At 37.3% G+C, this 15,818-nt stretch overlaps 1 protein-coding gene across 1 annotated transcript in view; it reads left to right on the forward strand.

Moving 5' to 3' along the window:
* LOC126955277 (40S ribosomal protein S18-like) overlaps positions 1-15,818 on the forward strand; it is a 142,301-nt gene that overhangs the window by 31,577 nt on the left and 94,906 nt on the right. Inside the window, exons 3-4 of the transcript XR_007725864.1 lie at positions 228-368; positions 1,786-2,678. The gene's annotated coding sequence lies outside the window, so the exon portion shown is untranslated. Of the gene's footprint in view, positions 1-227; positions 369-1,785 lie in introns of the transcript that reaches the window.

Consider the following 15,818-nt stretch of genomic DNA (forward strand, 5'->3'; position numbering starts at 1 on the left):
CCCTGTCTAAGGACTACTTCTGTCATTACATTTTCAGCCCAAAGTGATTGCCTAAGAACAGACTTTCTTATTCAGTAGTTTCCATTCAATGCATTTACCTAGGTAGGTATCTGCAAAGTCATGGCATTTGATGAGACTTCACCAAGAAAGAGAATAGGCTTAAACTCTCTTCTGTTGACTCATTTAACTAAGTAACAGAACTAATGCTTATTCTTTTTCATAATTAGGTTTGCAACCTCATTTTTGGAGCCTAAAACACTCATTTGATCACATGGATGCCTGGAATGACTTTGTTTTACAATGCATTTCCTTGTCTTCAGAGTCAACTAAAGCACAACCATTGAGGTCCATCCCCAGTTATGGAACAGGTATGGTTGAAAAAGAAGACATATCATCACATTTTGTAGCCAGAAGAAATTATTCAATTGAATCAATCTCCTCATTTTGTAGAGGCAGAGTAACTTGTCCAGGTCACACATATGTGTTTAAAATTAAAACATGAGTCTTAGATTTCTCCTGAGGCTCAAATCTGGGTGTTACCAAAACTTCTTTCTATGCTCCATACGTTGAATTCCAGTTGCTATTCCAAGTTTTACAAGAGCAATTCTTGTTTTGTGAATAGACCATGAACAAAATACTTAATTATTTATTTTAAAAGCCAAATTTCAAGGTCCTTAAACCTAGAAGGAATGGCAGCTGCAAAGATATAACTTGCTATGTTACCTAAGCACCTCTGTGTTTTAGCCATGCCTCTTAATTTTGATACCTTAACAAATTCTTATTTGGTGCTTACCTTGCATTTTGCTTGGCTCTGGAGAGGAGATTCAATGATAAAGTAATAAAAATACTGCCTTTATCTAATTTGGAGTGTTGATGAATTAGAGAAATGAGATAGTAGATGTGAAAACTTTTTGTAAAGTGTACAATTCTGTAAAAATTAGACATGACACCATTTGCAATTGCTAGTGTATATGATATCATAGATGAAGATTTGAAATATTGAAAACTCATCATAAACAAAAGATATATTTATATTGTAAGTTTATGACATCTAGACATTGAAATTGGACAGAATGCTTAATAACAAACATTTGTTATGTGCCGATCACTTATTTATAATTTCTGTTCTCCACTCAAATGTAAATACAGAAAAGTTTTATCTTTTTTATTACTATTATTCCAGCTCTTAGAATAGTAAGCACACACCATGCACTAAATATTTGATGAACAAGTTAATAAATTAATACTTTTTGTGTATATATGTTCATTTTATGATACATGACCAAAAGTGGAATTAGTGGACATAAGATTATATAAAGTCTTCATAGATATTGCTAAATTCCTCTTCTAATTAATTGATTATACCAATTTATCTTTTAATTGTCTAATTTATTAAAAAGGACACTGAGTGCCTGTATATTTTAAGCTCTTTTGCATCTGGCTAGCATGTTTTTCTTCTGGGAATAACAGTCCCTTCCTCTGGGAATTATGACTTCCCTCATCCTTCTGTTGAGAGCAGCCAAGTTAATGTGAATTCATCTTCTGGTGCAATGGATTGGGTCAGGAGTGGCTCCAGACTCAAGCTGGGCTAGTCATAGAACCTCATCTCTGAAGTTATCAATTATTGGTCCAGGAATGTTCATTGGATCTAGTCAGGGCCAGAGACTGACTTTCTTGGAATTTTTGGGCATGGGAAACTTGTGACTTGAATCAATAATTTTCTGATGGTTGAAGCTATTAAGGACTTAAAACTCAAAATTTGTTGGTTGCTGTTTTTCACCAAAGGGACAAAGTTACTTGGCACTGAGAGAGAAAAGGATGAAGCCCATACCCAGAGAAGATCCCCCAAGATAAGTCTAAATGCAATTTGAGTGCCTGGTTCTCAGTGTTCCTGCAGTCAAACTACATGAGCAATGTTAAGATTGAGGAAATATCTCAATCTCTTTATGATGATAGTAGTAAACAGTAATAATGTTCTTATTTTTAACTTAAATTGATTCAAATTATCTTTCCCCCATTTTTTGTAACCAAGCATCATAATAGTGAAGCTTACTACACCAGCAGGCACCTTGACTCAATGTTCTCTTAAGCAGTATATGAAAGTATCCATTTGCCCATATATTTACCTATAAGGCATGTTATGAATATTTACATTGTTGTGTTCATATGGTGAGTAAAAACAATGGAATCACTTACTTGTTTTAATTTGTGTTACTTAAGCAGCAGCTAAGCTGAGAATGTTTTCAGGTCTTTATTGGCTATAATTCTTCTGTGAATTGCTGATATATAATATTTGGTCATTTTTCTCTGGGGTTGTATTTTTCTTATTAATTTGCAGAAACTTTAAAAAATGGCTATTAATCTTCATTGTATTCATTGAAACTGTATTTTCCTGGCCTATTACATGCTCAGTTGCATTTGTTTATGCTATATTTTATCACATAGAGGTTAAGTATTTTATATATTCAAATCTATTATGCTTTTTCTTTAGGATTCCTGATTTTTTTCTTGTTTAGGAGCATTTGTCCCACTTCTAAATTATTTTCAAAAATCTAAATTTCCTTTTTACACATCTTAGTTTATTTTCTACCTTTCATTTTATGTTATTCCAATCACTGTACTTTGCTCTTTTCGTATGAAATTTAATGCATACTTTGCAAGATAAATATTGTTATCTCCATTTTCCAGATTATGGGAAGGAAAATGAGTTTCAGAAAGTTGTTCAGGTCACACATGGTAAGTGCTGATATTCTGGCAGCAAATCTCATAATCGTTGATACGGTTTGGCTCTGTATCCCCACCCAAATCTCATCTAGTAGCTTCCATAATTCCTGCATGTTGTGGGAGGGACCCAGTGGGAGATAGTTGAATCACTGGGCCGGATCTTTCCCTTGCTGTTCTTGTTACAGTGAATGGATCTCATGAGATCTGATGGTTTTAAAAACAGGAGTCTCCCTGCACAAGCTCCCTCTTTGCTTGCCACCATCCATGTAAGATGTGACTTGGTCCTCCTCAACTTCTGCCATGATTGTGAGGCCTCCCAAACCACATGGAACTGTGAGTCCAATAAACTGCTTTCTTCTGTAAATTGCCCAGTCTTAGATATGTATTTATCAGCAGTGTGAAAATGAACTAATACAATCCTTCAACCTTTCATGCCATCTCTGCAAAATATAGATGAGAAACTGGCTAATTTATAGCTGCTGGGATTTTATTTATTCCCTAAGTGATTTGAGTTGATTAATACTGCAAATTAATGTAACAATATAGATATATATTATGTACGGGACCTTGGATCAGTACAAACTGTAGTCTAATGCACTTTGTATTCAATATATCCTTGATTAAGAAATTGGTGAATAAATAATTGACTGGGGTGGCAAGGGTCACACTAAGCTCATCTGCACTTGGAGAGTCAAGGTTAAACTAGAAGCAAAGATGTGGTGTAGGATGAGGAAAAAGCTGGATGTCAGGTGTGTGCAGCAGCACCATTAAGGCACATCTTGCTACCTGGAGTTCCCAGCTATTCACTATTCTTCCCATAGTGATGAGTTGAGGCTCACTCCTCTGAATTTGCATGATGTCTTCACACACCTCTAGAGCACTTTTGTCCTTGTTAGCTTAGTGTACTAGGCAGTGTCCTCCGAAGCCGTGGCACTTAGTTTTTTTGTTCTGTGCCCCTGGTCCTCTCCTAGCACCTGGTATACTATGGAGACGTGGTCAACACACAAGCCAGAGAGCCAGCTGGGGCTGTTGAACTTGGAAATGTGGTCTGTGATCTAATTTCAAGATGAGAAACTTAGAAAGTTGCCTTATAATTGATGTTTTTCAAATAATTCTGGATATAATCACTTTGGTGGCTAAAAAGCAGTGCCAACTTTCTTAATGGCATTCTTCTATTCAATAAAGCAGGCAATTTAAGTTCCAAGGATATATATTTTTTCTGTGAAACCCAATAAGTCTATTTTCTTTTTGAATGAAAGAAATATAGCCTCTAAGTAATACACACACACATACACTCCTATGTGTACATATAATATGTACCCATACATATTATTCCTGTATTGGCCTTCATGTAAAAGAAGGCTGCTCAGTACTGAACTCCATGATCAGCAAATGCCAAACTTAGGAAAGGATCAATTCATCAGTCCACAGATACATTTAACCAGCAATGCATCAATCTTCCCCATAGATAGATCCCATCAGAGAGCCATCAGTAGCCTCAGTTGCTTCCTCCTGGCTGGTCCCCGCAAAACATTAGAGTGTTCAGTGATACCTGCCAGGTGTCCACCTGCCAGCAATGGTCTATAAATCATGACCTAATAAAAAAGGTCAGTGGACATCGTGTTATGTGTGCGTTTCACCTGCATAAATGCAACCACAGGGGCTCTAGCAACCATAGAAGTGTGCCATTCAGATCCACTTTTAAGAGGACCTTTTGTGGGAAGCACAGCTGATGGCAGCTGTTGGACTTTCACATTCAAAACTGCCAATGCTGTGCTTCATCTGGACTCTTCTAGCCAACATCTGGATATGACGGGGGGACTGGGTCCCTTCTCTACCCAATGTGGGATTCCACTAACAGGCAATGTTGTGTTTGCTTGTTGACTCCTTATTGGTTTGGCTGAGATTTTCTTAGAACCTCACTATAGTCTGAGCTTTTCCTGGCCAGTCCTTCTTTCTTTCTCTCCTTGCATAACTATCCAATCTGTGTTATGATCTGAAAGCTCTTCCTTACCACTCCTGCTCCCTTTATCTTTATCTTTCATATGTGTTTTCCCCATCAAATCTCTTGTTCATCTAATCCCTTTTTGGTGCCTACCTCTCAGAAAATCTGAATTGATACAGCAGCCCATCAGAAAAAAAAAGATGGGGTGGTGGTGTTGGAGAAAAACAGCAACTTAAATAGTACCATCTATGAATTAGGAGTATTCACTGAATGAGCATGAGATGTAGGTATCTTGTCCCCTCAGCCAGGTCCTATTTGTTCCTTAAAGTCCTAATTTTAGTCAATAAATCTTTATGGCATTTACTCTATGCCAGACATTGTTCTAAATATTTTACTTATACTGAATTATTTGGTGTTTACATCAGCCCTATGATTAACTACTGTTTCCATTCTGCAGATGAGAACAATGAAGCACAGAGAGATTATGTTAATTTGTCCAATGCCAAAGAGCTATTAAGTGGCAGAGCTGGGATTTATTGCCACTGCACTGTTGCCTCTTCTGTTAGGAGCTCTTTGCTGTGCTGAGATTGCAGTATTTAAAGATAGGTATTTTTAATAAAATATGTTCATTAAACTTTATTCAATTTCTTTGCATGATACTTAGCTAAATAAATAAGAATTTCTTTGCATCAGTGAAAGGAAAGCTGACTGCACTGAATTTGTTAGTCTTCAGTATGGCAACTTCATAGAAATTGAGGTTCAGAAAGTTGTTCCGGTAATTTGCAAGAAGAACATTGATTATATATATATGAAATTATATATTATATAATTAATATCTATAATTACATATTTATAACATATATAATTAATATCTATAATTATATATAATATGTAATATATAATTATAGATATAATAGGTAATATATAATATATTATAATATAATATGTAATTATAGATATTATATATGTTATAAATATATAATTATTTTATATATATACACATATCAGCTATTTCAAATGACAATTCCCAGATTTGCTTCATCAAGGCAAGGTCTTTCAGTGGATTTTTGTGGGGTAAGAGTGAAGAGGGTTGGTGGTATGTTCTAATGTTGGAAAATTAATCAGAAATATATATTCCTCTTCTATTACCAACTGGAAAACTCTATTTTCAGAGGACTCATGTGACTCAACAGGACCCACTTGGATAATTTCCATATTTTAAGGTCAACTGTACCATATAAAAAAATCTAATCACAAGAGCAGAATCCACGATATTCATGGTCAGTAAAGCAGGCAGTTCAAATTCTAAGAATATATGCATTTTCTGTGAAACCCAATAAGGCTATTTTCTTTTAGAATAAAAGAAATATAGCTCTTAAGCAATACACCAATAATTGTTTAATTTAATTAGTTTCAATTCAGAAATATATATTTCTGACTAATTTTCTAACATTAGAACATGCCACCAACCCTCTTCACTCTTACCCTGCAAAAATCCACTGAAAGACTGCCTGGGTGAAGCAAATCTGAATTGGCATTCAAAATAACTGATTTTTGCAGAGTGATGGATGACAATTTTCAAGTAGTTACTATGCTCTGGATAATGTTCTAGATAATGAACATGCATCCAATAATTTAAATCACACAACCACCTGTGGAGTGGTTGCCCATTTGAGAAGGAAGAAACCTGAACTAGATATATTAAATAAATTGCTCAACATCAGAGCTCGTAAGTAGCTGAGTCAAATGAAAACCAAGTCTTACCAATTAGTCTGTGTTGTTGTTATTTTAAACTGCCTGCATCAGCTAACTAGGGTTTATATTTCTGAGCTACCCCCTTGCCCCCAATTATTCTTGCTTCTGTGAACTTTCTTCTTAACCATGGCAAATTATACCCACTTTAAGCTTTTCATTATGTCACAGGGACTTCTTTATGAATTAAATTACTTTAATGCCAATATTGGTGAGATTATGTGTGATATTAGATAACTACTTTTATTACTCATTCTTTTTTTCTTTCACCAATGTTTGTAAAATACCCTCTTTTTTTTTTTTTTTTTTTTTTTTTGACAGTCTCTCTGTCACCCAGGCTGGAGTGCAATGGCGTGATCTCGGCTCATTGCAACCTCCGCCTCCCGGGTTCAAGTGATTCTCCTGCCTCAGCCTCCCAAGTAGCTGGGATTACAGGTGAGTGCCACCACGCCCGGCTAATTTTTGTATTTTGTTTTTAGTAGAGACGGGGTTTCACCATGTTGGCCAGGCTGATCACGAACTCCTGGCCTCAGGTGATCCACCCACCTCGGCCTGCCAAAGTGCTAGGATTACAGGCATGAGCCACCACGCCTGGCCTAAAATACCCTCTCTTTTAGGCAGATAGATAAAGGCCATTCTAAAACAAGCCCTAAGATTTCCTGCTTACTGTTGTACATATTTTTCATAATCCCCAGGACAATGAATATAGTGGATTGTAATAGATAATACTGAGTGTCTACTTGATTGGATTGAAGGATGCAAAGTATTGATCCAGGGTGTGTTCATGAGGGTGTTGCCCAAGTAGATTAACATTTGCATCAGTGGACTGGGAAAGGCAGACCCACCCTCAATCTGTGTGGGCACCATCTAGTCAGCTACCAGTATGACCAGAATAAAAGCAAGTAGAAGAACATGAGAGATCAGACTGGCTTAGCTTCCCAGCCTACATCTTTCTCCTGTGCTGGATGTTTGCTGCCCTTGAACATTGGACTCCCAGGTTCTTCAGCTTTGGGACTCAGACTGACTTTTTTGCTCCTCAGCTTGAAGACGGTTTATTGTGGGACCTTGTGACTGTGTAAGTTAATACTCCTGAATAAACTCTCCTTTTCAAATACATCTATCCAATCAGGTGTGGTGGCTCACGCCTGTAATCCCAGCACTTTAGGAAACCGAGGCAGGAGAATCACTTGAGGTCAGGAGTTCGAGACCAGCCTGGTCAACATGGTGAAACCCCGTCTTTACTAAAAATCCAAAAATTAGTTGGGTATGCTGGCACATGCCTGTAATCCCAGCTACTTGGGAGGCTGAGGCAGGAGAATTGCTTGAACCCAGGAGGTGGAGGTTGCAGTGAGCCGAGATTACACCATTACACTCAGCCTGGACAAAGAAGGGAGACTCCATCTCAAAATAAAGTAAAATAAAATAAAATAAAATAAAATAAAATTAACACATCTATCCTATTAGTTCTATCCCTCTAGAGAACTCTGACTAATACAGTGGATTTTGCTCTTGTGATTAGATTTTTTTATATGGCACAGTTGACATTAAAATAGGGAAATTATCCAAGTGGGCACTATTGAGTCAAATGAGTCCTTGAAAACAGAGTTTTCCAGCTGTTAATAGAAGAGAAAGTCAGATTGGAAAGCATAAGAAGACTTTGCCACACAATTGCCAGCCTGAAGATGGAGGGGCCCAGATGATAAGGAGTGTGGGTGGCCTCTAGGAACCCTTGGCTGATAGTTAGTAAGGAAATGGAGATCTCAATTTTATAGTATCATGAAGCTGGATTTTGCTAATACTCTGAATGAGCTTGGAAGCAGATTCTTCTCCAGAGCCTCCAGATAAGAACTTAGCCTAGTCAACACCTTGATTTCAGCCTTTAGTGCCCTCATCAGATCATAGACCCTAGCCAAGCTGTGAATGGACTTCTGACCTAAAGGACCAGTACTAATAAATGGTTGCTGTTTGGAGCCACTAAGATTATGGTAATTTGTTATACTGCACTAGAGACAAATACACTCTTTATAGAGGATCATCATAGTTCTTAGTCCTGGGGATATAACATAGCCTCTGCAGTCATAGAGTTTATGTTCCAGGAGAAGGATGGGGGATGAAGAAAATGCATGAATAAATACCAATAAATAAACAGTAAAATATCAGTAAAATATCAGATGGTGGTCAGTGCTATGAAGAGAATTATAATGGGGTGATATAATTGAGAGTGTTACGGGGCTCCTTTAGATCAGTTGGTCAAGAGAAGTCTCCTTGAGGCAGTCTTATTTGAAAAGACTCGTATGACAAGAAGGTTCCAGTCAAGTTTAGTTCTGGGAGAAGTGCCATCCAGGCAGATGAGGTGCCACTGCAAAGGGCTTCATGTGAGGAAGAACTTGTGATTGACAGACAGGTGGTATGGCTGGCCCCTAGATGATGGTGGTGGGGCCAGAGGAAGTTGGAGAGATGATTAGAATTCAGATTTGGTAGGACTTTGTATACTATGGTAAAGAATTTGAATTTGATTCTAAATGTGTTGTGCCACTGGAAGACTCTAAATAGATTATATGATTTGATTTATATTTTCAAGATTTTATACAGTACAGAGACACATAGAAACATTTCAATTAGAAACAGAGCAAGACTTTTTTTTCCTTTTTCAAAAAGTTGAAATACTTCTCTACCTGTACATGTGTAGAACATTTTATATTTAAAGTTTTAATGCATTTTTTTTAGCTCAGGGATATTATCCTTTTATACTTTTTATATCCTCCTTTTACCCTTGTCCTTGTTATGTTTTCTATCTTCTCCTTTCTGTGTTTACTTTTTTTATTTTGAAAAAAATCAGAAGAAATTTACAGAGAACAGTATCAAAATATCTGACCAAGAATCAACATTTAACATACTGACATGTTTGCTCCAAGTTCTTATGCTTTTTAAAAAAAGGGAATGTTATGTGTTAAAGTCAAGTCCATTTTGTCCTTCATCCTTGTCTTAATTTTTTTGAAGAAGTTAAATGTATCATAGATTTTGTGTGTATCATTCTAGGCCTTTATTGATTTTTAATTTTTTTACATATACATATATGTGTAATTGTTTGGTGATTTTTAAATTAAAAACACTGTATTTTATGCATTTGTTATTTATTTATATAATGTCACTAAATTAAGTTTGTATAAAGGCTATAATAAATGTTTAAAATAAGTTTGCCTAGGCTAATAGGAAAATGAGGACCAGTTGAGAGTCGTCTGTGGACATTCAGATGAGCAAAGACGGTGGTTTGGACAAGGGCTATGGTAGTAGTGGTGAAGAGAAATGGACAGATTTGATATCTGTTTCAGAGACAGTTCTTGCTGATGGATAGGATGTGGGAGATGAGGGACCAGGAAATCTAGCTCCTAGATTTTTTTTTTTGTCTTGAGCAATTGAGAGGATGAATGACAAAAATAGAGAAGACTAGGAAAATAAGGGGTTGGATTGTGCAGAATCAAGAGGCCTATTTTGGCCATATAAAGTTTGAGTTGCCTATCAGGCATCAAGTGAATATGTCGAGTTTACGGTTAGATATGTAAGTCTGAAATTCAGAAGGAAGGTTAAAATCGGAGATAAAAATGTGGGAATGATTAGCAAAAGGAATCATACTTAGAGCCTTGAGATTACCTAAGGAGAGACCTAATATAGGCCAGAGAAAAAGGATAAGGACTGAAGTCTAGGGTACTCCAAAATTTAGAGATCAAAGAATGGAACCTGCATAGCAGTATGAGCAGGAATAGCCAATGCATTAGAGGGAAACAGGGTGGTGTGTAGGGTGCTGGAAGCCAAGAAAAGAGAGAGGAGGGAACGAGGTTTGAAATCCAGTCAGTGACTCTATGCAGCAGCTCTTTTACTTTTGATCCCCACCATGACCCTTAGAGTAGGCAACGACAGAATTATTATTTTTATTTGTGGATAAAGAGCAGCTTTGAGAGATTAAATGACTTTCCCAAGTGGCCTGGCTAATCGGGGGCCTTCCGAGTGCCTGGTTCCTGATCCCTTTGCCTTTCCAGGGAGCACTGCAGCAACCCTGTCTCCTTCTGTTGGGTTGTATTACATTAATATCTTGGGGCCTATGACACATTTAACATTCGGTGCTTCTATAAAAAATGAATGCTGGGGTTTTATATGCTTGTGACCAGTTTTTATGGGTTTCCTGCTTCCTCATTTGATGTTAGGATGTCAACTAGCACTTCTCCTTACCCTTAGTACTCCTGCCTGCATATGACCCTGGCCTGCCTTCTGTTATTTTAAATTTTTTGAGCACTTTATAATTCACACCTGAATTCCAAATGAGTGGTAGGTACCCAAATTTTTCATAGATGATGCCAAGTGTAAATTTGTAGAGTTTTAAATATTTACAGAATGCTTGGCCCTGTTTAATTGTTAACAGTGGGTCATATTAAGTGAAACAATGTTAACTTAGGGTTTTGATATTCTTGCAAAAGTGTTTAGGGTCTGTGGAAAATAATAGCCTAAATTTTCTCTATTCTGTCACAGCAAATAAATTTGTACCACGATAATCCTATAGCTAGTCCTGGAAAAGTACTGTGATTCAAGTGGAAAAGTACTTTGATTTACTCTTTGGAAAACAATCTCTGGGATCTAACAGCCTCAGTCCCATGATTGAGAATGTCTTTCCTTTTGTTTTTCTCTGTCTGGTTTAAGGAACACTCAGTTACTGAGAAACAATAAAGAAAAAAATTTAAACAATAAAAATTAATTAGAGGAAAGCACCAGGAAACACACACACACACACACACATATTTGCAAGACATGAAGGTTAAGTTTACATGTGCAATGACTTGGTTGATTTGGTAGTGTATAATGAAATTAAAACCATTTGTTCTAAGTGTAAACTACAGCCAAAGTTTATAAGTAAACTCAATGAACCGGGATTGTTTTTTAATGAAAAATTTTAAGATACCAATTAGGATGTTTAGTTCTCAAAAATTTAATTCTCCTTATAAACTAAAATGGCACTTATTTGTCATCTCTCCAGTTAAACTATCTTCATGATTTTTCTGCCTATTGTAGAAGGCTGCTGGGTTACAATATTAAAGGAAAAAATGCCTGAAAATTGTATAGGATTTGAAGGCCTACTTCTTCCGTCTGTGGGGTAGTATGTATTTCATTACATGGAGAGCAAGAGAGCAAGGAAAGAGACTCACATTTATATTAATGGGAGGTAGGGCCATCTGAAGGATTTGAAGATGAGTGTATTAATTTTCTAGGATTGTATAACAAAGTACCACAGAGTGAGCAACTGAAACAACAGAAATGTATGGTCTTGCAGTTCTGGAGGTTGAAAGTCTGAGATCAAGCTGTGGGCAGAGCTGGTTCCTTCTGAAGGTTGTGAGGGAAGATCTATTCCAGGACTATCTTCTTGGCCATTTCTTTGTATGATCTTTCTTCTATGCATATCTCTATGTCCAAATCTCCTCTTCTTATAAGGACACCAGTCATATTTTATTGAGGCCACTTGTATAACTTTGTTTTAGCTTGATTACTTTTTTAAAGGCCCTACTCCACATAAGGTCACATTCTGAAGTGCTGGAGTTAGGACTTTAACATATTAATTTTGAGGGGAAACAGTTCGGCCCATAACAATCAGGCATCTTTAGTTCATTAACTTATTAATTTATTGGCCTCTTATACACACACAGACACTGCACCAGGAATTGGAGGACAAGGTAGCCAATTTCTTGCCATTCTATTAAGGGAGACAGATTTTAAACAAATAACCACAACAAAATGTACAGAGTGACATGATCAAAGGAGTACAAGGAGCTATCAGAGATGACTAGGAGTTGGCCAGATGAGGAAAATGTAGAGGGAAGTATCTTGAAATCTTTCCTCTGAACAAACCTGAAAGGTAGAAGACCATGAGATGACGCCTCTGGGGGACTGGGTATATAGCTCAAGGCTGTTCACACAACTGGGATATCCTTTCATTTATGCTCTCTTTTTCATAGCATTTATGCATTTTATATTCTACTCTGTAATATATTTATGTTGGTTTAAATACAAAAATAATCTTTTAAATTTGTTTCTATCACGAAAAAGGCCAAGCCAAAATGATTTCCTTCCTGCCACCAGGAATATATACTATTTTTAACTCCTGTTGTGTCCCCAGCAGTTCTAATTTTACCCCAGTTTGAGAGACATCCTCTTATCACCCCAAATTTTATCCTTGGATTAATCCAGAGCATCTGAGAATTGCCTTGGTTTGGACCAAATATATCGGAGCAACTAAATTAAATTTGTGGTAGTGTTGATAGATGTTTTCAAACTCCTCATTGCATACACCATAGGGATGCTACTGACAGTTCCATTGTCATGCAGTGACCCCTTTAGGAAGACTTGTGGGAAAAATAATTTATCTGAGGACTCTGGATCAGAAATATCTTTATTCCTCCAAAGTATAATGTGGCCCCTTTAACTGATCATTCTTCCTTCTTTGCTTTGGCTGCCAGGAGGCTCAAAACAAAATTACCATTTATTATTTATTTATTTATTTATTTATTTATTTATTTATTTGTTTGTTTGTTTTGAGACAGAGTCTCACTCTGTCATCCAGGCTGGAGTGCAGTGGCATGATCTCTGCTCACTGCAAGCTCTGCCTCTCGGGTTCACGCCATTCTCCTGCCTCAGCCTCCTGAATAGCTGGGCTATAGGTGCCCGCCACCATGCCTGGCTAATTTTTTTGTATATTTAGTAGAGACGGGGTTTCACCATGTTAGCCAGGATGGTCTTGATCTCCTGACTTCATGATCCACCCACCTCGGTCTCCCAAAGTGCTGGGATTACAGGCGTGAGCCACCGCTCTCAGCCTGCCGTTTTATTTGTAATTAACTTGTTGGGGCTTTTACTGTTCAGAGTCTATCTAGTAACTTTCCCATTGTTCTCATCTCACCATTTTACCTTTATTATCTCTTCAGCTTTATCTTGTTATTTATAATATAACAGTACTATGTGTTATTATATAGTCTATAGAGCTATATAGACTACAAAATAACATTATAAGACTATTATATTGCATCAGAATCTTTATATTAATTTTTACTTTATTGTGAGTGCAGTGGATATTGCTGTTTATATACCCATTATTGTATTTGCCCTAAGTAAACTATCCCAGTGTTCACTTAATGATGTACCTCCTTCTGTCACCCTTGATTTCAGGAACCCTGTCTCCATCTTCAGTTCTGGAGGTTCATGTAAGTTGTTTGGAGCTAATTCATGCAAAACTGGCATAGTGATTCAGGAATCCAGGTCTAAGACAGTTAGCACTTGCTAGGCCCCTGGACTCCATTCATGAATCGATCAAGCTCAGTCTAGAGACACAAGAGGGAGAAATTCTTAGGGTTCTGAGTCAGACAGTTCCTGTGACTGAAAAAGTAACCACTGGATGTCAGAGGGAAGTATATACACTGAGTAAGGGGCAATCATAAAACTATGGAGAAACTGAGTTATAGTCTTCAGGTGAATAAATCCTGAAGTCTAGCTGGTTTCTAGGTTTCTTTTTTCCTGAGCCAAATATATTTCCTTATTATTTAAGATAGTCTGAATTTTTGTTGCTTTGTTATTGTTGTTTTCACTTAAACAAACCACCGCTGATATGGTTTGGATGTTTTGAGCCCTCCAAATCTCATGTTGAAATGTGATTCTCAGCATTGAAGTGAGTTCTCACTCTGAGTTCATGCAAGAGCTGGTTGTTTAAAAGATTCCTTCTCTTGCCATGAGACACACTGCCTCCCTTTCACCTTCTGCCATGATTGTAAGCTTCCTGAGGCCCCCAATCAGAAGCTAAGCAGAGGCTGTTACCATGCTTATAAAGTCTGCAGAATGATGAGACAAATAAACCTCTTTTCTTTCTGAATTACCCAGCCTCAGATGTTACTTTATAGCAAAGCAGAATGGACTAACACAACCTCAGATCCTTTCAGGAGCAAGGTACAACATAAATAAATAAATCAAGACTAAAAAGTAACAGCACATGGAACAACAGTAGCCATTCATGACTACATCCGGCTCCTTTTGCCAGCCCTGCCTCTCACTGTGTGCACCTCTGCTTCCACAGCCCCATCCACACTCCAGAAGGACTGGTGGTTCTCTGGATGCATCATGCCACCCCCTACCTTCTTGACTCTGCACAAGCTATTATGTACCATCACAATGTATTATTTCTGTCCATTAATGAGTCAACACAAATATCCCTTCCTAAAAAAGACCAACCTGAGCTTGCTGAGCCTGCTTACATACATCTATATTTCTATCTGTCTGTCTATCTATCTATCTATCTATCTATCTATCTATCTATCTATCTACATCCATCCATCCATCCATCCATCCATCCATCCATCCATCCATCCATCTTTCCATCTATCTAATTCCTCTGCATACTGTATGTCATCTCTCCATTTCTACAGCCATGACATAGCTTTGTGGGTGGTTATGTGTCTCCCCTAGGCAGTAAATTCCTTGAGGGCAGGCACCAGGTCTCTTCACCTTGGCATCATGACTGCCTAGTATAGTGCCTGCCACATAGCAGCTTCTCAATCCATTTGCATACAATTTGTTGTCTTTCAAAGTAAGCATCTGGAAACTGAGAAATAAGAAGGAATTGGGTTCTTTGGTGACAGAAGTTTGATCCCAGAGAACAACTTCATGTATTACTTTGGAAAGAGCTCAGAAAATCTGGGGATAGATTCTATAATTTCTGAGTATTAGAACTAGAAAGGCTTTTAATATAAACTTCTCATTTTCTACATAGGGAAACTGAGACCCAGAGAAATGAGATGACTAGCCCAAGGTTGCTTAGCTTATTAGACTTGGGACAGGACAAGAACCCAAGTCCTCTTCCTCCCAGACTGCTGTTTATGTGGCTACTTTTCCACTGTCTTGCATGCTCAACTCTTTGTGTGACCTTGGTTTGAGTCACTTAGTCCTCACTAACTCCTTTTTTCTCCATTGCAAGAATGGAATTATTCCTACTAAATCGTTGGGTAGAACCAAATGATGTAAACACGTGAAAATACTTTAAGCATCATTAAAATACAATGTTTTGTCTTAGGATACTTTTCAACCCTGTGTACTATGCAGAAAAAAACCATTCATTCTCCGTGGTGACAGGAAATATTGTAGAATCTTATAATTGGCAGGCCTACAAAGAGTAAAATTCAAGGCATTACAGACAGCATCTTTTTTTCATTTGTTTTAACAACAATTGTTTCATTTTAATAATCTGTGACAAGATGTTTAGCTAATAAGAAAAGCCTGGTAAGTATATCGGGTAAAAACAAATATAGTCAGCACTGTAGTCCTTTCCTAAAGTGCTTTGCTGTTAACCCTTTTGTCAAGTAGGGCGTCAGTA

The sequence above is a fragment of the Macaca thibetana genome, chromosome 5, assembly GCF_024542745.1.
Source record: "Macaca thibetana thibetana isolate TM-01 chromosome 5, ASM2454274v1, whole genome shotgun sequence".
Classification (NCBI taxonomy): domain Eukaryota; kingdom Metazoa; phylum Chordata; class Mammalia; order Primates; family Cercopithecidae; genus Macaca; species Macaca thibetana.